Source organism: Anas platyrhynchos, chromosome 1 (assembly GCF_047663525.1).
Source record: "Anas platyrhynchos isolate ZD024472 breed Pekin duck chromosome 1, IASCAAS_PekinDuck_T2T, whole genome shotgun sequence".
In the NCBI taxonomy this organism is placed as follows: domain Eukaryota; kingdom Metazoa; phylum Chordata; class Aves; order Anseriformes; family Anatidae; genus Anas; species Anas platyrhynchos.
Genome location: NC_092587.1, coordinates 73,523,510 through 73,547,846, shown reverse-complemented (window position 1 = coordinate 73,547,846; position 24,337 = coordinate 73,523,510). Strand labels below are relative to the sequence as shown.

The window sequence follows — 24,337 nt, the reverse complement described above, 5'->3', positions numbered from 1 at the left end:
GGTATTCCATACCATCTGACGTCATGCTAAACAATATATAGGGGTGGCTAGCCGGGGGGAGGGGGCCGGACTGCTCGGGGTTAGGCTGGGCATCGGTCAGCGAGTGGTGAGCAATTGCATTGTGCATCACTTGTTTGTACATACTATTATTACTTTCGTATTATCACTATTGTATCATTATTATTATTTTTGTTATTATTATTTTCCTGTCTTATTAAACTGTCTTTATCTCAGCTCACGGGCTTCACTTTCCATTTCTCTCCCCCGTCCCAGAGAGGGAGGGGGGAGGGGGAGCGAACGGCTGCGTGGTGTTTAGCTGCCGGCCGGGTTAAACCACGACATCCGGGAAGTCCGTTTCCCGAACCAGAGGACGAAAGCCTCCGGCATCACGGCACGGCATGCACCCATGCCGCTCACGGCCGGACAACCGTGTCGTGGGGGCGCCTTCCCCGAGCAGCCCGAAACAGGACCCCGAACACGGCACGGCTAGCACGCACGTCAGCCAGGACCAGAGCCAAGGGGCTGGGGACAGCCGGACCCACGCTGCCCGTGGACGGACACACGGGTCCTGCGATCGCCATACCAGAGACGCCCGTGGTCTGACCCGGACCCCGGTACGTCGAGCACACGTGATAACCATGACTTAAGCCAAGGGGCTCGGTCCGGCCGGATCCACACCGCCAGTGGACGGACACACGGCTCCTGCCAACGCTCATGCAGAGACGCCCGAGATCCGAGCCGGACCCCGGCGCGGCTAGCACACACGGAAACCAGGACCTGAATCAAGGGGCTCGGGACAGCCGGATCCACGGTACAAGTGGACGGACACACGGGTCCAGTGATCGCAATACCAGAGCCGCCTGAGGATCGACCCTGACCGCAGTGCGGCTAGCAAACACCTCGCCCGGACCGGAGCCCAGGGGCTCGGGACGGCCGGTCTCCGCACAGCACGGGAATGAAACTCCATTCTCCGGGACAACCATTTCCGAAACCGGCCGACGGCAGCCTCCGGCTTCACGGCACTTCTGGCACCAACGGAGCTTGTAGCCGGACAGCAGTGTCGTGGGATCGCTGTCCCCGAGCCTACCGACCATGGATTCGGACCCTGGATTTTTCAGAAGAAAACTTCGGAACCCAGTGATGGACCTCTCAAGAACTACATGAGAGCTTCTTTGGACCCCGGGTTGCGTTCTGTTCCGCATCATGTTTGGTCCAGAGATGATTTTCTTGCGTTCAGGATCGACGGGTCCTAACCCACAGTAGACATCTTAGGAACCTGGGCTCTCCGCCTACTGACACACCCGACACAATGTTAGGAACACGGGATCGACAGGTTCAAATCCAGAGTAAACCATCTTCTCACCCCAGGATCGCCGACTCCTACCTACCGAAGGACTTCTTCTGACCCCGGCATCACCGGCTGGACAACAGTGTCCTGGGATCGCCTTTGCAGAAACGCCCGAGGTCCGACCCGGACCTCGGCGCGGCTAGAACACACGTCACCCAGAAGCGGCTCGGAACAGCCCGACCCACGCTGCCCGTGGACGGACACTACGGTCCTGCGATCGCCATACCAGAGACTCCCGAGATCCCACCCTGACCGCAGTGCGGCTAGCAAACACTTCGGCCCGGACCGGAGCCCAGGGACTCGGGACGGCCGGGCTCCGCACAGCACGGGAACGCAATTTTATTCTCCGGTGTCTTGGTTTCAGTTAGAACAGAATTAATTTTCTTCCTAGTAGCTGGTGGAATGCTGTGTTTTGGCTTAGGATGAGAAGAGTGCTGATAACACCCCAATGCTTTAATTGTTGCAGGGCAGTGCTTATACTAAGCCAAGGACATTTCATCCTTTTGCTCTGTCCTGCCAATGGGCAGGCTGGGGGTGCAGTAAGAGCTGGGAGGGGACAGACCCAGGACAGGTGACCCAAACTAGCCAAAGGGGTATTCCATACCATCTGACGTCATGCTAAACAATATATAGGGGTGGCTAGCCGGGGGGAGGGGGCCGGACTGCTCGGGGTTAGGCTGGGCATCGGTCAGCGAGTGGTGAGCAATTGCATTGTGCATCACTTGTTTGTACATACTATTATTACTTTCGTATTATCACTATTGTATCATTATTATTATTTTTGTTATTATTATTTTCCTGTCTTATTAAACTGTCTTTATCTCAGCTCACGGGCTTCACTTTCCATTTCTCTCCCCCGTCCCAGAGAGGGAGGGGGGAGGGGGAGCGAACGGCTGCGTGGTGTTTAGCTGCCGGCCGGGTTAAACCACGACATCCGGGAAGTCCGTTTCCCGAACCAGAGGACGAAAGCCTCCGGCATCACGGCACGGCATGCACCCATGCCGCTCACGGCCGGACAACCGTGTCGTGGGGGCGCCTTCCCCGAGCAGCCCGAAACAGGACCCCGAACACGGCACGGCTAGCACGCACGTCAGCCAGGACCAGAGCCAAGGGGCTGGGGACAGCCGGACCCACGCTGCCCGTGGACGGACACACGGGTCCTGCGATCGCCATACCAGAGACGCCCGTGGTCTGACCCGGACCCCGGTACGTCGAGCACACGTGATAACCATGACTTAAGCCAAGGGGCTCGGTCCGGCCGGATCCACACCGCCAGTGGACGGACACACGGCTCCTGCCAACGCTCATGCAGAGACGCCCGAGATCCGAGCCGGACCCCGGCGCGGCTAGCACACACGGAAACCAGGACCTGAATCAAGGGGCTCGGGACAGCCGGATCCACGGTACAAGTGGACGGACACACGGGTCCAGTGATCGCAATACCAGAGCCGCCTGAGGATCGACCCTGACCGCAGTGCGGCTAGCAAACACCTCGCCCGGACCGGAGCCCAGGGGCTCGGGACGGCCGGTCTCCGCACAGCACGGGAATGAAACTCCATTCTCCGGGACAACCATTTCCGAAACCGGCCGACGGCAGCCTCCGGCTTCACGGCACTTCTGGCACCAACGGAGCTTGTAGCCGGACAGCAGTGTCGTGGGATCGCTGTCCCCGAGCCTACCGACCATGGATTCGGACCCTGGATTTTTCAGAAGAAAACTTCGGAACCCAGTGATGGACCTCTCAAGAACTACATGAGAGCTTCTTTGGACCCTGAAGCGGCTCGGAAAAGCTGGACCCACGCTGCCCGGGGACGGTCACATTGTTCCTGCGACTTAACATGACTATCAGTAAGTAGGCAATCCAACCATCCCACTTATTGTTGCCTCCCTAGAGTTGTTTCCCATATTAGAGGAATTATTATTATTATTCCACCTTGCCGTGAGGACTGCCCCTAATCCTGTACTGTTGACCTAAGCTGTAAGCTCCTTATGTGATAGTGGAATCCCGACCAAGCAGGTTGTGAATGGATTGTCTGCACTGGCCGTCGAGAGACATGTGGTCCTGTCCCCTCACCCTTGCGAGGGTGACCGAAACGTTTCGTCTGGGCTCTATTGCGACCCATGCGGCGCTTGAAGTGCAGAGGTGGAGGAGGGTGGTGGTCCCAACCAAAGCTGCACACCACAGGCCGCTGCTCATCATGGTCCTTGTTCAGTGGAAATACAAGCATGCCCTTTCCCTCATGTTAGCAGCTGGTATGGTCCTTCCCGCCACACAGCCTGTACCCGACCCCATCCCCCAGTATCCAAGTTTCGCAGCATCACCATTGCTTTTCCTGTTTTAACTGACGTTAGTCCTGACTCCATTGTCATAAGATGCTTAATAATGGGTGGTACATCTTTGCGTTGAAAAGGTAGTGTTATATGATTCCTAACATAGCTTAGCTAATCTATTCTGTGGTGTCTCTTGAGTCTCCCTTTTTTTTTTTGCTAGCAGGTTCTTTGCTGTGCGATGGACTTGTTCTACTGCGGCTTGTACTGTGGGTGAGTGTGGCATGCCTGTCTTGTGCGTGATACCCAGAGGATGAAAAAATGATGTTGTAGAGTGGCTGACATATGCAGGGCCGTTATGTGTTTTTCTTTCTTTTGGGATATCAGGGGTTGCAACAGCTGCATGAAAGTGTGCTTGGACATGGTGGCTAGTCTCGCCTGCCATTGCCGTGGCCCAGATTGCATGTGAAAAGGATTCGTGAATATATTTTAACCTTCCGAATTCGGGAATGTTAGTAATGTCGATTTGCAAAATCCGGAGGGAGGAGAGGCCCCTGGGATTGATGGTAGTCAGTGGGCCTGACTGCTGTTGACAATCAGGACAGGTTTGAAATATAAGTTTTGCCTCTGTTATAGGGATGACAAATTGTCTGGATAATAGGTTCGCTTCCTGGTGAAAGAATTGGTGTGACAAACGAGCCTGAGATAGTGTATTTGTTACCGGGACTTGCAATGTTATGTTAGCTAGCTGGCCAGCTCGGGCACTCCCTTCCATAAAAGAACCCTGTAAGGTGATATGAGTCCTCATATGAATTATGCAGTATGGATGGCTACATTGCTCGATGCTTGAATTTTGCAAGTAGTGTCTCATTCTGAATGTGCCTGATTTGAGATCGTTCAATTCGTTGTACCAATCCTACAGCATAAAGTGAATCTAACACAAAATTAACTGGGACCTAATGCCATTATTTAAATGCCATTATTATGGCATGTAATGGCTCCACTATCTGGGGGAGCCTAGTATGATGCCACTGGCCTTCTTGTTCCCATGTAACAATAGCTTACCTTGTTTGCCCTGAACAATCAGTGAATACAGTTTGTCCTTGGACAGGGTGGCATCTGTATAAGGGATTAATCTCGAGTTGCACATTATTATAAAAGGTGAACATTTTATGAGATGGGAGGCGTATATCTAGTTGACCATCAAAGCCCAACAGGGCTGTCTGTAGCTCAAGGCTATTCTGGTGGCATCAGTCAAGGTAGTCCTTAACTATCGGAATAACAATTCTTTTTGGTTCCTCTCCAGCTATCTCTACGGTACGTTCTCTGCCTTTCTTACTTAAGGCCGCAAACATTTCAATGTTGTGTCACGTTAAGGGGTGTAGCTGATTAATCTTTTTGGGCCCGGTCGGATTCAGAGTACTGAACTATCACAATCACAGCTTTCACCAATAACGCATCAATCGTTAGGGGTCCAGTCGGATATTCACCAATAACGCATTAACCATTAGGGGTCTGGTTGGATTCAGAACACTGAACTATCAGGGTCACGGATTCACCAATAACGTATAACCACACTTACCCTAGTTGCACTTAATGAGAGCTATAACAAGTGTGATTTATTACAGCAACAGGTACATAGGTTCTTTGGGTTGCCGACGAAAGTGACTGTCTGCAAAAGCAAGCTAGCATGGATGAAATACACAGGTGTTACAGGTGCGCAGCCTAGAAATTAACGCGTTAAAAGGATCAAAGACTCTAGAAAGATTTGTAACCAAATGTTCAAATCTCACCCAAAGGCGTCCCAATGGGGGACAAGAGAGATTCAGCCCGTCGACTGGTCCCAGGAGTCAGGAGGTCCTAAGGATGTATTCTCTCGGGATGGTATCTCCCCTGACGGTGGTATCTTCCCTAACATCTCCTCTCTCTTAGACCAATTTATATTATTTTCTATCTTTTAGGTGGAGCTTGAGTGGCTCTAGTCAAGCATATCTTAGTTGTGATTGGTGAAAAGTTCTCCTGTCTCCGTTTAAAGTAATAGGCTCTGAGAACTTCAGAGCACATGCTCAGTGAGGGGTGGTCGCACCTTGGAGGCAGGTAGCTTTTGGGATAGAGGTCTGTTTTGGTATTATAATGATATTATAATGAGCAAAAAGTACACTAGGGTACAGCATTTGTTAAAACATGACAGGTCCTTGGCTCAGGGTAGCAAAAAATGCAGCATACCATTCTCGGTGTGCACAAGAACAATTGAGTCCCCACCTGGTTACAGAGCCCCGCCGTGGTGTCTCCACTCCACTCTACGCTCCGTACTGTTCCTTAGAGCTGGCGCACCAGGTTTCCCCAGCACGATAGCATCTAAGGTTGGAAGCCTAGGGAACGCTCAGGTAATGCAGCTATGCCCTACCCTGAAAGCCTCTTCAATGCTGTACATTTTCTTTAAAATGTGAATGTGAGATTTATTTCCCTAGTTACCTCAGGCAATTACACCACATGTGGGTCGCAAATGTCTTAGTAGGTTGATAAGGCAAGAACACCCATTCTAGTAACGATAGTGGATCTGCTGCAGTGGGATCCCATTGTGCGATGATCGCTAAGTGTTGGTGGTCCTGGTTGCATATATAGCGTTGAATGGTAAGTATTCCATATGTTGTTGGCATTGTTGGGCTGAATTTTTTTCCTCAACATTGCTTAAAGCCATTGTGGCAGCATTAGTCATCTTTTGGGGCACAATAATGTCCACGTCCCCCTTCAAACAATGGTGCTAAGGTTTGATTATCAATGCCGAAGAACATTTGTATCCAATTTATATTTCCTAAAAGCTTCTCAACATCATTCAGTGTGCAGATTTCCATTGTGATGGCTACATTTTGGGGTTGAATACTCTGTTGCAATATCTTCCAGCCTCAATATTTCCAAAGTGCCTCTATCTGGATTTTTTTTCTAGAGCGATTTGTAAGCCTCTGTTTTGCAACTCCTGCTGTAGAAGAGACAGCACTTGCGCTAAGCTCTCTGATGAGCTGGACAGCAATATGTCGTCCATATAGTGATAAATGTACACATGAGGGAATTGCCTTCGCACAGGGTGCAAAGCTTCTTCAACGTATATCTGGCATTATAGTTGGGGCATTTTTCATCCTTTGGGGTAATAAAGTCCAATGATATCTGTCCATAGGTTCACTCCTGTTGATTTTCGGGAATGAGACGGCAAATCGGGGAGCATCTTCAGCGTGAGGTGGTATAGTAAAAAAATAATCTTTCAAGTCAATAATTAGTCTATTCCAATTTCAAGGGAGCATAGCAGGGGAAGGCAATCTGGGCTGGAGAGCTCCCATGTCTTCTGTGACACTGTTTATCTGACATAGATCATAGCAGTCACCATTTCCCACTTTCTTTTTGATCACACATATTGGTGAGCTCCAGGGACTAGTTGTGAGGGTAATAAGTCCTAATTTCAATTGCTCTTTAATAAGTTCTTGGAGTACAGCGCCCTTTTCTGCTGGAAGCGGCCATTGATCCACCCACACTGGCTTCTCAGTTTTCCAGGTGAGTTTCATGAGCGGTCACTCATCAGTGGCTGCTACGGAAAATTTTCCCGCGAGCTCAGGGTGAAATTGCCCTGCTCCATCACGTCTCTACCTTGACAGGTATTGGGGCAGCATATGGCAAAACGTGGTATGGTGAACCTTCGTGACTCTTAGTGGTAAGCATATATTTACTCTGGAAAAAAAGTATTGGAAACTCCACCTACTCCCATAAGGTGTTTTGCAATTGAATCTAACGGCCATCCGCTGGGCCATTCCTTTAAGGCTATTACTGTTACATCCACCCCTGTGTCCATTAACACCGTGACTGGGGCATTGGGGGGTGGGGGGTGGGTCAGCGGTCGGATGGTGTAGCGTCACAGTCAATATAGGTCTTTTGGTGGCAATGGTCAAGGCCCAGAAGGCTGATGGGGGGGTCCTGTTGACCCAAAGCCCCCATCACGTCACCTCGCACTGTTCTGCTTGGGGAACCGTTGCTTTAAATATCAGCTGGGTGATTCTGGTACCCTTTGGCATGAGCACCAGTGGCAAGGGTGTTCATGCCATGGCTTGTATGATCCCTTCATAATCAGCATCAATAACTCCAGGCAGTACAAAAACTTAGGGTGGCGCTTGACCATCCAGTTTTACTCGGGTGGGCAGCCAAACTCCACCACAACTGCTCTCTCAATCCCCCTCTCCTCAAAGAGGAAGGGGGAGAAAATATGTATGTATTTAATTACAATTGTTAAAAATATGCTAACAAATGTACTTAAATACTTACATTAAAACAAAAAAAAATGAAAAACAAATATTTAGCAGCTTAAGACACATTCACAATGCAATTTCTCCATCATTTATGGTTTTGATCTCTAACACAAGAGGACACAGGTCTGGAAAATCTGCATATATTAAGCTATCACAGAGCATAGAAAATATATGAAAATATCTACTAGCATTTGGCACAATGCAAATATTCTACACCGAGAGAGAAACAGTATAATCTTTTGAGCTACACATATTGTTATTCACTCAAATTGTGATGTTACAACAGAAACTTTTGTTTTAGTTGGAAAAACCCAAAGGTGGTGAGAAGGGGACATGGTTTGTGAGAAAGCATGTTTAGGTACTTAGCTGTCTAATTTAGCTGGGTAAGGAACAATGTAATGTTTCCCCGTTGTTAAACATTGCCATCTGTATCGCTGGCACACAAATTATTCGTACTGGAGCAAACAATTTGTGAATAGCATATGCCAACAGAAATGTTCGTGTACCAGCAGCCCTTTTAGATTGCAGTGATGATTCACTGAAACCAAGTTTGCAGAGAACCGCAGTCATATCCTCACCACTTGACACAGACAGGTAGATTGCTAGAGATACTGATGAAATTCCAATGTGGAATGAAACCCCTACAGCACCACATCCTTTGATAAATTGTTTTTCAGCTGCTGGGATTTATTGAGTTTCTTGTTTGCACTGCTGAGATCTGTGGCTGCCCTTTTCAGAGGACCGCCGGGGGGGAGGAGAAGGCGGGGAGGAGCGGCGGCAGTCGGCGGCGAGTGGGGGCCCGGAGGTGGGGGGGGGTGAGCCTGGGCGCAGCAGCAGGCGGAACATGGCAGCGCCTGGGGCGTGCGTGCGGGCGCTCAAACCTGAGAAACGCAGAAACGCAGCAGCCAGTGGCGGGGCGGGTGGGAGGACGGGTTCTTGGAGGTGACAGCGGGGGGTGCAGGTGGCACTGGACCCTGCGTTCAAGTAATGGCTCAGTCCCCATCAACTGTGGCGTCCCGGCTACCCGGAGGGGGTCGCCAGGCTGCCATTCTGTGTTACCCAGGGCAGCTAATTCGCACCCTTCTTTACATTTTTGCTCCCAGAGTAATTTTTGTGTTGGCGTTAAAATTAGCACAGCTATCTGGCGGCAATCATATGGCACCAACAATTGACCACTCATAACATTTTCTAGCAATGACTGAATAAACGGTGCGTGTAATCCATACGTAGTCACAATCTTTCTTGCTGGCTGGCTCGAGGCACATGTCTGAGGGTCTCTAACCAATTGTATGGCAGATTCGGGTGCGTGGACAGCGCTTGGGGCTATGGGGAAAGTATATGCAGTAGTGAAAGAGTGCAATAAAGGTCTCCTGTTCAAGAGCTTTCAGGAGTCTGTGTCTTGCATCCCTTCACCGTACGCAGTCACCGTCTTTCTTAATTCTTTAATTAGATCCTATTGAAAGACACTATATTTATTTGGACCATTGGCACGCACACGAGTGCGTGTCAATGAACCGGGAAAACCATACCTATTGGGTCACCGTCTCTTAATGCTTCCCGGCGCACCTGCTCCCATCTTTCCTATGGATCAAAAACACAAACTCCCAAGGAGGCGTTTTTAAGGGGAGGTGATGTGGGAGCTGAGGGGGCTTGCAGAATAGGGCTTAGCAGTGTGGGGTCGCAACCTTCCTCTTTATTGTCCCCCAAATCTATTAAATTGTCCTGCTGTGGTGGCTTATCAGACTCCAATCCTGGAGCTGCTGTCAGGATCGACCAGGCGACAACACTCTGTACCTTCTTTTCCACCTGCCATGCCCTTAAAGTCTCTGTTACCACACGGCAGGTAGTCATAACTTCAGCAGCAGTTGTATCCCCACTTGATGCTGCCTCCCACACTTTCTCCACTTGTTCCCAAAGTCTTTGCATCGAATACCACTGAGGCTGTCCAAGGGACCCCTGGTTTTTGCAAAAACTTCAATAGTAGCTTTATCTTAAGTGGATCATATTCTACATCCCTTTTCATTAATAGCTGTGTTAATAATTTTAGTATAGCTTCTGCTGCTGCTGAAAGATTTGCTCCCATTGTTAATGCCCAGCTGCTCACCTGTCCTTCAGGTGATGTCCTGCGGTCCAGCTGCAAGCTTGATTCGTTCAGCTAGGTTCCCTCTGGACGCTCGTGCAGCGTTGCTCTACCACTTTTCACACCGGGGCCATCATTTGAAGGGCATGACGACACGAATTCCAGGATTGTCAAGAATGGAGACCCTTTATTTTTCCAATGCAAGACATTATATAGCTTCTGAGCCAGCTACACACGCTGCATGTGGCTAGAGGGCATAGTTACAGGCTTCCGATTGCTGCATTCCTGTTGATCACGTGTAGCTCTCTATAGGCCTGATCGAGCCTAACAACTTCTTCTGATTGGTTCCCACTTCCTCTTATTCTACCCTGGTTACCTTTAGTGCACTGCCGTATCAATCAGCTCTAGTTTATCGCCGAATGGGTCACCCATATCACCTCAGTTGCCCGACCTTTTCTCAGACCATCTTCCCTCTAATCTTGTGTGAGCTTTTTTCCACAGGTTGTCTAACTTCTTTTATTTCCCTTTGCTTACTTACTTTTTTTTTTTTAACCTTATTTTCTGTGACCTACTCCATTCCTGTATTCCTCCTCTCTCATCTTCCTTTCCCTTCTATTTTGATCCTTTTCTAAGACCTTTTTCCTTTAATGTTGACCTTCATTGCCCTTCGCCTCTGTCTCCTCAAACTTTGTCTCTAACTTGTTTTTTCATCTTTCACTTCCACTGGGCTTCTCTGACTTCTCTTTTGACCTTTTTCCTTGTGTTTTCTGACTTTTCTCCAACCTTCTGTTCTCCTCCCTGATCTTCTCTTTTATCTCTTCTCACATCTTTTTTTCTTTCCTTTTCGTCTGTCCTTCACTGTCTGTCTCCTTGCCTGTCTCCTTTACCATTCTCCCTAATTTTCTGAAACACTGAGCTACATAATGGAAAAATTTAGAAATAGAATCATGCTTTGGGACTGCAGTGGTTTTGTTTGTTTATTTTTTTTTTCTTTCTGTGGAGGGGGGGGTGCTAAGGGCTCTTATACCTGTGTGAAATAAATGCTGTTTAGCTCTGCATTTTTGCTAGAGGACTTAGCAGGACAAGAGGAAAACCAAGTGCATTTCCACTTTGCCTTGTAATGTCTGCTCCATTTTTTTTTTTTTTAATTTCTACGGAGAATCCACTGATGTACATTGTGTCTTACTTTGTACATAGTATGCTAAGTTTTTGATTAGCTACAGAAGTCACGGAATTCCCATTGCTAATATTTGATTTCTATACTGTGTTAACTGAATGGCAGGAGCAAGGTGCAATTGATTGATTGGTGCATGACAGAAAGAGGAAGAAATACATTGTACTCTGTCATTCTTTTGGGGAAGAAAGCACGCTTCTAACTTCTAATTATATGTGCCAAAAGGAAAACGTGACCTCAGACTTCTAAAACACTTCCTTTGAAGTGTCGAATTGGGATAACTATGTAAGTAGAATCACCCTGTGGTCTGCTGCATGAGACAGGCTGTACTTGATAGTATGTGTGATTTAAAGACTGTTAAGCAGACGAACCACTGAACAGCTGAGGGTGGAAGGGACCTCTGGAGATCACCTGGCCCAACCCCCTGCTCCAGCAGGGCCACCCAGAACAGGCTGCCCAGGACCACGTGGTGGCTTCTGAAGATCTTCAAGGAGGAGACTGCATGACTTCTCTGGGCAACCTGCACCAGTGCTCTGTCACCCACACAGCACAGAAGGGTTGCTGATGTTCAGAGGGACCCTCCTGTCTTCCAGTTTGTGCCCACTGCCTCTTGTCCTGGCACTGGGCACCACAGAAAAGAGTCTGGCTCTGTCCTCTTTGCAACCTTCCTTCAGGTATTTGTACACACTGAGATTCCGCCGAGCCTTCTCTCTTCTAGGCTGAACAGTCCTAGCTCTTATAAGGCTTTCTTCATAGGAGAGATGTTTCAGTTCCTCAGTCATCTTTGTGGCTCTGTGTTGGACTCTTTTCACTACCTGTCTTGTACAGTGGGGCCTGTAACTAGCCGCTGTAGATGCCAAAACTGGACACAGTAGCATGTAAAATACATCAGAAACAGGCAAAGACAGATTCTTCATGTCTGAATGTGCCACCGAGCAACAGCTCTCAAAACTTTGAGCATTAGAACATTGTCAGTTCTCAGAACTTCTGACAGGAGCTCACATAGCAGAGCTTGCAACTGCAAATACTGTTGTAACTGCAAATACTGTTTGAGCTGTGTGGTTGCACAGAGCAGATACAGACTACTTAACATTGCCTAGCAGGTCACCAGTGAGCCACGCTTATGAAACTGTTGAATACGCTAGGCTGCACTCTCTGATTGTTATCTTCCTGGTTAGCTTTTCTGTTTATACTTACAGTATAGTTTGCCTCAGATTTTCTGGTGTGGAAAATTCATAATAGCTTTTCATAAAACAGAGTAATTTGTGTAATGAACTGGTGTCTGGTACATGCATTTTTGACATGCAAAAGCGTAGAAGTCTAAACATCTAAGCAACTCAACTGTTTAATAGAATAGCAGGCTTTAACTGAAAGGTTATTGTTTTTTGTTTGCTTTTTAAGACTTTGAGAATGCTGTAATATGCATTAATATGCACTTCAAGATGAGGGCTAAAAAGACTTACTGATAAAATTCTCTGTTATTTGGTAAAGGGCACTAGAGTAGGTCACTAGAGTGGTAGACTAAACTGCATATTTGTAAGTGGTAGTGTAGGAGAGAGATCTTGCTGACTAGTAGCAACCAGATGAAAAGAGTCCCAAACCTCTGCAGTGGTACCAGATACTGCCTCAGTCAAAACATTAGTGAATTAGGTCTTGTGTCAAGAATATATTTATATGTACGTAATGTGTGTGTATATATATATATATCTGTTTTCCTATCATTGTTGTTGCCAGCCCCGCTGCTTCCTTTCATGTCCTATATTCTGTTTTATTCTGATGATTCTGTTTTAAACCAAGTCATGGCCAGAGTGACAAATGCAGAAGACTTCAGTAACTTACGCTCTTCCTGTCAAGGAATCACATTTACCTCAGGACCTCAGTCTACGCAAAACAGAGCATTGGTGTGTGGCAGCAAGCAGCATTCAATTAAATCAGCTGCAGATTTCTACTGAAATCTAAATTTTCATAGTCCTGGGACTCCGAACAATAAAAGGATTTTGATTTAGAGGACAAGATCTTTGTAACTCATAGGTAGCCTTGTTCACTCAGTGCTTTCTGCCATATTTGCATCAGAGTCAGTGGTGCATTTTAGTGTAGCAAGCTGCAATAGCCAAGGAACACTTGTGCCATTTGGAATTTGGGACGCAGTTCCTTCAGCACTTTGAAAGAAGTCATCCCACACAAGTATACCATATTTGCTGGATCCTGTAGACATTAGATCCAGATTTTTTTATTTTTTTTTTTATTTTTTAACTGATGGAAAGAGGGTGGAAGAGGAAGCATTGTCTCTTCTCACCCCACCCCACACTTATTCCACCTGTTTGTAGGGAAAGAGGGTCTTAATTTTATTCCCTTCTCTGAAGCTCATTGGTTCCTTGGACTATTGTCTCATTTATATTCTGAAATCACTGCAAGTTTGCTGTTGCCAGTTAAATCATATTACCAAACTCGATACATGTCTTGTTGTTTGGGAACTCATTTCTAATGACTGTACACTTACCACTGAAAATTCATTTTCTGGAGTACTAAGATTTATAGTTTGTGCCAATCAAGTATGAATTTGCTGTTAATCCCAAAGTGGACATTCCTCTTGCAAGTAATTTTTAATTATTATCATTCAAGGCTTCCTCCATCATGGCTCATGTCACTTTTCTTCTTCTCCTTGCCATATAGCTTAAGATTTAGGGTTAGTCACAGCAGGAGTAAGCTGTGACAGCTCTGTTGAATTCACCAAAGCTGTATCCAGCTGTGCATTTGAATACCTTCTTGTGTCAAAAAGTCTTGGAGTCAAAATGAAATGTACAAGACTGTATCCTTTCTGTGCAAGAAAGGGATGAGCATTAAAAAAAAATCCCATAAAACTGCATCAAAGCTGTAAATAACAAGAAGCTGTATTTTGCCATCTTGCTTCTTGTAAACAAATCTTCTTTTGAAGGCAGTTATGTTTTGTTTAACAGCAGATCCTAGATTAAACTGTGGAAAAAAACATAAATGCATATGAACTGGCCTCTAGGTTTAGATTTGTGCACAGAACCTCCATTGATTCAAGTGGTAAGTAATTAAATGCTCACAGCTGTGGCTGAACTTGGCTCGTGAATCCAAAAGAAACAGGAAAAACCTTCTGGGCCTTGTGTAGTTCTCATTCAGGCCCAGCAAGAATGGGAGGTGTAACACAAGGTATCTCTGTAAGCTGTGCTGCACTGTACATCTACTCATTCTGTTGCTCGGCCTGTTTTTTGAAGGAAAGAGGCTGATGTGCACTAATATACATGTCGACTGTAGGCTCCACATATGAACAACAAATGCTAAACCCACTAGTATGTGATAGGTGTACCCAAATCTCAGTAACCAAATAAAATACAGGGCAAAGAGATCATGTCTGAGGTGGCAGGACACACCTATGTGTTGTACTTTATAGATTTTTAACTTTTAAAACTTAAGTTTTAAACCCTTACTATTTTGGTTGTAGCTGCAGAAAGACAGACCATGGAATCTGATGATTTTCTTAGAATATGATGATTCATCATATTACCTAATATATTTTACAGCTATGTCTGTGAGTTCTGTCCCAGATCCTACATTATTCTCCTGGGACTTTGGGCAGATCTTACTTCAAAAGACAACTGTAAAAGAAGATGAACTGAAAAAAAGCATTTTAAATGCTTGATGTTGCTCAGACCCTAACAGTCAGAAAGGATGAATTCAGGAGTGTGATTGAAATCTTTCTAATCTGTCTAACAGAAGCTCAATTTGATGCTGAGCTGGCAGAGGTATGCTAAGTCATTGATGCTTATAATAATTTAGGGACACTTCCTACTTCTTAGGTGCAACATTTCCCCATGTTTCAATGGGAGCAGATTCAAGACAAATATTATTTAAAAGATGTTAGATATGGTTGAAATCTTATATGAGTAGCTGAAGTGAAAGTAATAGAGAACTTGCAAAAGTAATATGAACTAAATTCTAAAATTTTGTTCTAAGAGTATTTTACCTGTGGCTTGTCACTCGAGTTGAAAAAGTTGCCATTTACTACCAGATTTTGCAATTAAAAACAAGGACACTACTCAAAGCTTAGTCACAAACATGCAGTGTTATGAGTGTGCATAGATTAGGTTGTGAACGCTGAGATGTACCAGCTGCTTTTTGTCTCAATGGTGGTGGGGGGAGGGGTTCTCAGCACACTTCTCACACTTGTGAGTTTATAAGCCATAGGCAGAGATAGGACTTGAAGGAGTGTTGGGCATTTATATGGTAATGTAACTGACACATTGAAAAATGAGGAGGATTCTCATGCACAATCTACACCAGTGTTATTGCACACCTAAATTTTTGTACTGAAAATGTAGGAAACTGTAATCTTCCCCACCCCCAGTCTATCTGCTTTGTTTTTTGTAGTTTAAAATGTAAACATAACAGCTCACCTCACCCACATTAAACCAGTCTGTAAAAGGCTAAGCACATTTCAGCTAAGCTTGATGTTAAATTCTTTGATGATATAGTCCCTAAATAGTCATTAGGATGACATATGCACCTGAAACACTTTAAATACTATTTTGGATCAAGAGAAGATGCTGATGAGAATGAATATGCTTTCATATATGCACATGAAAGATAAGAGCTAGAGACTTGAGAAATCTCTATTTCATACTATGAAAAAACTTGCAGACTTTCATGTTGGGGGAAGAGGGTTACCAAGTTCTGCTTAATTGTAGACAACTTGCTGAGAAGCAGTCATACAAAATATACAGAACAAAAGCACAATTATAAGATACTTATTTTTCTTAAGGAAAAGATGATTAAGGAGGCATTGGGGAGGCAAGGACAATCCCCAGACATGGACTGTATATCTCGAAACAAGACACTGGAACTCATGATAAGGAAGCGGCAGACGGACAGAGAAACAAATGTAAGGACTATAAATCTCAAAACTGGACATTGGAATTCATTATAAAGATACAACAAACGGAAGAATCGGCAACAACCAGCTCTCGCAATTAAGAAACGTGCCAATTCAGCAGATTCCTGACCAAAGGTGAAAAGTACACTGTGAGGAAGACTTGGGGTCTTCCTCCCAGAGACCCCTGCCCACGTCCCAAAGACCCCTGCCCACAATTCTTGGAAGGCTCTATGCAGGCGCAAGGTGCCAAAAGGCTAATTAGCATGAGAAGCGAGGGAAGGCGGGGATAGGTAATGAATATGTATAGGTGCTTGTAGAATATTGATAGATTGATTATATAAATTCAAGACTGCTTTCCGCTTTGGGTATGCACGATAGGTGGAGAGATCCCCCGTGCATCCAGCGCTGCAATAAAGAATATACCACTTAAAGGAATTTCGGCTTCGATCTTTGAATCAAAGAATAAATTAGTAATGCAAATGAAGTATTTAAAAATATCTGATATCACTATAACACTTACTCATGTATTTACGCATGTACTGATCTATGTATTTTGAAATATAGATTCCAAGTATTGGCAAAGATACTGCGCCCTATGTTGACTTCCTGTTCACTAAAGTTGCAGAAAGTAGCAGCGTGCTAAAAAGGTAAGTGTTCCATATTATGCAGTTAAATTGCACCTGACTTCTAGTCACAAATCACTTGTGAGTTTTCTAGCTCTCAAAGCAGGGTCTAGCTGCTGATGTGAGCATCTAGTAAGGTAGACATACAATTCGTTTTTTTCTAGAAATGTTTTTCTTGTATATGTAATTGCCATAGTTGCCATAGGAATGTTGACTAATTGTTAAAGGGAAAGGAATGGTCTGCTAAGCCACTGATCTGCTACTGGGAAAATATGAGTCTTTGGCACTAATCAGCCTGTTAACTAAATTAACATTGTAAATTATTGTGTATTAAAGAAATCATAGCCAATGCAGTTTCATAAGGATTCAAAAATGAAAGGTAGATCCATATTCTACATAAAAATAATAATAAAAATATTATAAATAAGAAAGGTGCTCTCACAGCAGCTTTATTAGTGGAGCACTAATATTTTTTCACCACTACCCCTTGCTACTCCCCCCAGTGAAATATAAAGAATGTAATTTTGAAAAGGGATCTGCAAGGAAATTGTTCTTCCTAAAAAAAAATTTTTGTAAATTCCAGTCCAACTTTATTCCCAGCAAGTGCAAAGCTAAGAAAACTCTCAGACAAAGAAAGAACGAAGGCGTGTAATACCAGGGATACAAAAATAGGATTAAGACTTTGAAAGGAGGCAGGAGGAAGAAGATGAGCTGCAAAAGAAAAGTAGAAAAAAAAAGGAGGGACTTTTTCCTAGAGAGACAGAGGAGCTTAAAAATCCTAATTAATTAGTGGAAACTAATTAAATAACAAACGGAGGGTCTTTTCTGGAATAAAAGGTTAATCTTTTCTTTATTACATGAGACATAATAAATTGGTAAATCTTTTTATACACTTAGGGTTGGATTTTCCTCTAACATTCAAGGAGAATAAGATGTTACTCTTGATTTCCTTTTAAACTCACTAACATTTGGAACAGATCATTAAAAATTTGTTTTTTGGCCACCTAGAGATCTTTTGTTAGAGATCTTTTCTGAAACTGTGTGCACTGTAAAGAAGTAAACATAACGGTAGGATTGTGAAAGCTATCAGAAACAGATATCTATACTTCCACCACTGGAGGGCAGTACAGGTGCTGTTTTCCAGAAGTTCTGATGGGATGAATTATGAGATACTTACTTTTCCTGTTTAAAACTCGAGAAATTCCACTGAATTCAGAGGCTGAAAATATGGCAAAAGTTAGCTTTGAGGACTCCATGCCACAAAACCAGATATGAATAACATTGTGCAAAGCTTTTCAGAACCAGTTACTTAAGGCTGAAAGCAAAGACAAATATGCGGAGACTAGAATTTTGCACATGTAGAGCCAGCTGTAGAAAGTAGACTTGGCTGGCCTGTTGCAAGTCAATGGGACGAGGAAATGGAATTAAAGCAAGGTAATACATCTTTTTCATCTTTTTTTTTTTTTTTTAATTTCAAAAGGATTTTTCAAAATTTCGAAGTTACTGGTGAACAATAGGTACAAATAGATTTCATTTGTGCTTGGAGAGAAGGGGAAGAGGCATGTTTATAGTTCTGAGAGACACTTGATGAGAGAGAATTAGCACTATAACTAGAAGGGAGAACTAGCACTATAGCTTTCTTGACCTTGGGACTCTTGTATCATTCCAAGGGCCAAATACAGCAGCATATACGTATAGATATATCCTTGAACAAAAAATATTCTACACTAAGTCATCACACTGGTGAAAGAGGGACAGCTGCCACATCTCTGTTCTGCTCAGGGATCCAAATTAGTGATTTTGTTTACGAGCAGTGCAAAGCTGTGAGGAACAGCTAGAACGAAGGTAGGATCAAGCCACTTTCTTGCATTTGTAGTTCTTTGCATGCCAAGCCAAAGCTCCCCCATTCGTGTCCCTACAGTGGTCTTCAACAGTACTATTGTGGTTCATGTTCATCTATACTTTTTCTGTGTTTTCAGATCAAACAGCCAAGGTTGCCAGACAATGACATTAAGGCAGCTGGAATTACTGCTCAAGGAGAAAGTATGTTGACCAGGGTGATAGCACAAACCATGTGCTGGTATCATAGGTCACTTCAGATAAGTAGATGGTGCTCTTGATCTACTGCTATCAATTTAGTAACATGCATAAATGGATGTTGCCCTGTTGTATGCTTAAAGTGTTGTTTTTGTTATTATCATGCTAAAGTACGAAGTATTTTAACTCTCCTCTCCTAATCTATGCTATGAATCCCTTTTTAGCATCAAAAAGCTAAGTACTCTTCTCTTTCAAGCAGTCTCGTAACAAATCTCTGGCTTAGGACTGGCATAGTCCTACTGTGATTCTATTTCTTCATTACTAGATGCTTGTGGCTCGAGTAACAATGCTTGTTTTATATAAGAAACTAGATTCTCCACACCAGTACAATTCCTGAAATCATTTAGCTCTTTGCAAGACTGGTACAAAACATTCAGTCACATCACAAGCATAGTATTTTAACTATTTTGTACTCTTAAAATTATCCATCCACCTGAGAGCTCAGGCTACTTAAATCTCAGACAGGGTGGAACAGCATCAAAATACTTTTTTTAATTGGGGAAGACGTGGAGGTATGACTATGGAAAACCTAGACTTATTTATTCCACAAACTGAGCCACAAAAACCTGTCCATCAGTGTCATGATCTTATTATATTTGGACATTTTCAAATTAACCTGTAACCTGATGTCACATATCATGTCTGACTGAGAGAGGGAGTTAGGAGAATCTTAGCAAATAGAGATAGAGCGCTGATGGTATCAGACTAGTGGATGCTACTTAGTGTCTTTGCCAACTAGTGTGCATTCTGCAAATTAATTAAAGCAAGAAGCCTTGGGCCCCTTACCAAGGTTAGTCTCCTGCTAAGAGTGTGAGCCTATCTTAAGAAACTGGCAGAAACTGGTCCTTTTCAGGATGGCCAAAAGCATTCCCGACCAGAACAGCCAAGTCTCTGGAGGTAACTAAGATATTACTACAAGAAATAATACCTCGTTTTGGAGTTCCAGCAACTATATACTTTATCACAAAAGTGGTTCAACAAATTAGCCACCATTTGGGTATAGACTGGCAAATTCATACCCCATATCGCCCTCAGTCGAGTGGCCAAGTAGAAAAAATGAACCACTTAATCATAAAACAAATTGTGAAACTGGGACAAGAAGCAAATTTGGTCTGGCCTCAGCCTCTCCCTTTAGCCCTTTTGCATATACCAAGGCAAAGGAAGGGCTAAGCTCCTTTGAAATCTTACATGGACAACCCTATGGAATACAAAGAGGAACGTCCTTGCAAGCTGGGGATGAAATTATGACCTCCTATATAGCCTTAGGTTAACAGCTCAAATAAATTGGAAAGCATGTGAGTGGGACTTGGGGTAGAGGATTAGATGGACCAGTGCACAATATACAACTTGGAGATTGTGTGTATGTAAAGTCTCTTGCAGAGAAGACTTTGGAACCACAGTAGGAAGGACCATTACAGATACTCCTTACCTCTTTCACAGTGATCAGAATCAAGGAGCAGAATGCCTGGATCACACCAGAGTGAAAAAGACACCCTAGACTCCATGGAAGGTTACTCAGGTGCAACCTGGAAGGTTACGTTTTCCACGGTCTTATCATTGGTCAAGGAAGCTGAACAGTGGGAGCACAATACCTAAGAAGTGGAGCATGTCCATTTGGCAAGGTCAATTGTGAACATCTAGGGCAGAGATATGAACTTGAAAATGTTAACATATACACTTGAAAATGTTAACATATACACCAGATGCTAACTTCCTGTGTATATGTTAATAAACAAAAACAGGCTGAGGCTGCAGTAGCTCAGGATGATACACCCTGGGGATTTACAGATTTGGTAGAAAAATTGACTTCCTGGTTGCCAAAATTAACATGGATGAAGCAATTGTTTATCACAATAATCATGGTCATAGTTTTATCCATGGTTCTTTGCGTGGTGAACTGATGTACCTTATGGTATTTTGAGATTACAGGAAACTCTTACAGCAAGTGGAAAAAGAACCAACTCAGACGGAAACTGAAGTCTAACAAATATTTTGAAAGAGAATTAGATGGGGAAACACTGTACTGAACCTAGAAATAGTAAAAAAAATTACTAACTTTTTAGAAAAGGGGGGACTGAGAAAAGGAGTTAGGAGAATCTTAGCAAATAGAGATAGACCACTGACAGTATCAAAGTAGTGGATGCTGCTTAACGTCTAACTATTGTGCATTCTGCAAATTAATTAAAGAAGCCTTGGGCCCCTTACCAAGGTTAGTATCTTGATAAGAGTGTGAGCCTATCTTAAGAAACTGGCAGAAACTGGTCCTACGGATGGACAAGAGCCAAGAAGCAACTGAGTCAGCGCAAGGACATGAGGTCAACTAGCGGTGACGAGGAAGAGTCACCAACCTTCATCCCCATGAGCCCTGGCAACCACCACCAGGAGACAATGTGCAAGTGCAGAGGGGAGAAGCTTATGGAAATGACTTCTTAAACTAATTTTAACATGAATTGGGGACAGGTTATGCCTATGCATAGGCACATTGTGAAACTTCATACATATGTAACACTTTACTGCATATAACCATGGTAAGTTGCCACATCAGGTGTGCATGACTTTGGTGGGACTTCCCCCCATGTTGCCCAGCACTGAATAAGCAAACCTACTTTACAATCTTACTGTTTGTGGAGTGTGTTTTCCACAAGTCAAAACCACCATCCTTATCAGTCTCTGTTAATATGTCAACCTGTACATCATAGCAGCTGAGGAGGCAGCACACATTTGTGTCTGCTGTCACTCCTGTATGGTGGCCATTTCTAGCAGGGAGGCAGAGGGCAGTTGGAGGTTGTGGCTTCTAAAATTGCTCTAATGTGCATTGCCAGGGTTTGTCATCTGCGCACAGGGAGAACTCCAGCAAAAGTTGTTGCATGGCATAACAATTTTACTCACCGATCAAGTGGCAAAATCCAGAAAAACAACTGGCAGTTTGTTACAGGAATCTCATCTAGGTCCCTCCATTAGCAGGGAGTACAGAGGCTTCTCCTCCCTTTTCTCTACTCCACTGGTTTAAACAGCTTCACTGTTTCTGAAGTCAGTTTATAGTATGGAGTCCTAAGCTATTAAAAAACAGTAATTCCCACACACTGGAGTCATAAACTACACAGAATCACCCTGTATTTTCATACACTTTTCTTGCGTTCATGTACTCTTGCAAGTCCACACAGCTCAGATGTTATCAAGACACTGGCTATTATACGCACCTGTGTATAAGTTGAGCCTGATATCTGAAAAGAGGCTTTGTTCCAGTCTGCCTACAGAATCTGCCATCATTCTTCCATCTTTGCAAAGGATAATTTATACACAGATAAACTAGAACAGAGTGGAATTGGTGTTGTTGACTTCCTAGCCACTCCCTGAAGAGAGAACAGCAATTTTCACTGGAGTAGGACTCAGCATTTGAGGTCTAAACCACATTACGCTGATATCTGTCCAAGTTCTGTTTTTCAATGAAGGCATTCATTTTTGCAGATGCTCTTCCCATCATCACAATAAAGCACATAATTGGTTGCAATTATTTGTCTTATCTGTTTGATACACATATACAACACCACATGTAGCAGAAATACTCATCTGCGTGTTTCGTAATTCAGACACTAGGGAACACGAGTCTGCAGATCCTGTGGTAAAGAAGAATGCGTTATTTAGTGATCATACTGACAGGATGTGACAGGATGTATTGAGATTACACATAATAATTTCTGTACTGTGTCCTTTCCATGGGTGTGGTTCTTGGGTTTGGGATGTTTTGTTAATATTATTTGATTTAGCTAAGTCTCTGTTATTTCATGCTCCCTCTAAACCTGTGCTTATAACTGCTCAGTGGCATTGTGTATAACCAAGGAAAGACTAAATAGCATCATAATGGTGACTCAAGCCTATGAATCATTATTATTGCCAGAACTATTGGTGTCATGTTGTATTGGACTGAAATGCTTGCAAAGATCAGATAGCCAAAGTCAGAATTTCAGCACGGTGTCTGTAGGAATGGGCTTTGACCAGGCATTTGACTCCTCCACATAACAGCCAAAAGCAATGTGATCAAGGGATAGGAAAGATTAACTCTAGGTGAAGGCAATCCTTCCAGGTCTAGAAAGCAGATTCCTAGCACACAGCAACAAGTCCAAAATAAGGAGCTCCAGCATAGCTGTAGATACACAATAGATTATCACAGAGGTTATTCCTGTTATATTAAGTAAAGTTTTTTGGTTTGTACTAGCTGCTCCTCCTCCAGGTTGGTAGCTGGTGGCTCTCATTTAGCTAGATTCAGCATTGGCACGTATAGACACTTGGATGTTAAAAACATGGCCTTAGAACCCAACAGGTTTGCCTTTGGGGGCTGGCAATTGTTTTCTCATGCAGCAAAGGAGACAGACTGTGTCTAGGAATGCGAGTAGGATTCACTGCTGTCTTTTGAAACTTTAGAAGCCTTTTGAGCAGGTGGTAAGGATGTATTGCTCTTATGCCCTCAGGATTAAACAACTTCAGTAGATTTTTGGTGCCAATGATGTTTTCTTCTGACTCACATTCACAGGAATGGTGGGAAAATTTTGTCTTCCTCTGCAAAACTTCCACTGCAGATGTCTACTCTCTTTAGTTGTGTCTTCTTGTGGCTCATCACATTTTGTAGGTTGTAGTTTTCTGTATGAGACTAGGACTCCTCAGCATGGAGCTGCTGAGACCTGTAAGATAGAAGTCTACAAAATTCCAAGTGAACAGTGGATGGAATAGTGACTGTATCATCTGTTACAATGCGAGAACAAAGGAACATCACATTACACTATCTGTTGGCAGTCTCTAAGAAGACAAAAGGAGTCCTTTGTCACACAGTGTGTATTTAGATGATGAACTTACGGTCATAGGATGGTGTCAATACCAGCACAAGGGAATAAAAAAAAAATTAAGTACTACTAAACAACAAGATACATAGTCCTGTACTCTCAATTGTATTCTTGCACAAACTATTCCCCCTCTACTCTGCCCTGGTCAGGCCTCACCTGGAGTACTGGGTCCAGTTCTGGGCTCCCTGGTACAAAAAAGACAGGGATCTCCTGGAAAGAGTCCAGTGGAGGGCAACAAAGATGATACAGGGCCTGGAGCATCTTCCCTATGACGGAAGAGTGAGACCTGGATCTGTTCACCCTGGAGAAAAGAAGACTGAGAGGAGATCTTATCAATGCTTATAAATACCTGAGGTGTGGGAGACAGAAGGATTTGGCCAACCTCTTTTCAGTGGTTTGTGGGGACAGGACAAGGGGTAATGGCCCCAAAATGAAGCACAGGAAGTTCTGCACCTACAGGCAAAAGAACTTCTTCATGGTGAGAAAACGCCTGGAACAGGCTGGCCAGTGTGTTTGTTGAGTCTCCTTCTCTGGAGATATTCAAGGCCTGTCTGGATGCCTACCTGGACAGCCTGCTTTAAGGAAGCTGATTTGGCAGGGGGGGTTGGACCCGATGATCTCTTGAGGTCCTTTCCAACCCCTACAATTCTGTGATTCTGTGTGAATCTGTGATTTGTTATAGGCTGCTGTCAGAAACAGCTCACTGGGTCAGACAGTGGT

At 44.1% G+C, this 24,337-nt stretch overlaps 1 long non-coding RNA gene across 1 annotated transcript; it reads left to right on the top strand.

Annotated features, from left to right (window-relative positions):
- Window positions 1–3,728: 3,728 nt before the first annotated feature.
- Window positions 3,729–22,707, top strand: LOC119715619 (uncharacterized). The gene is made up of 4 exons (XR_005262877.2): window positions 3,729–3,889; window positions 16,624–16,706; window positions 18,662–18,725; window positions 20,220–22,707. It is a non-coding gene; the product is annotated as an uncharacterized lncRNA (long non-coding RNA).
- Window positions 22,708–24,337: the final 1,630 nt, after the last annotated feature.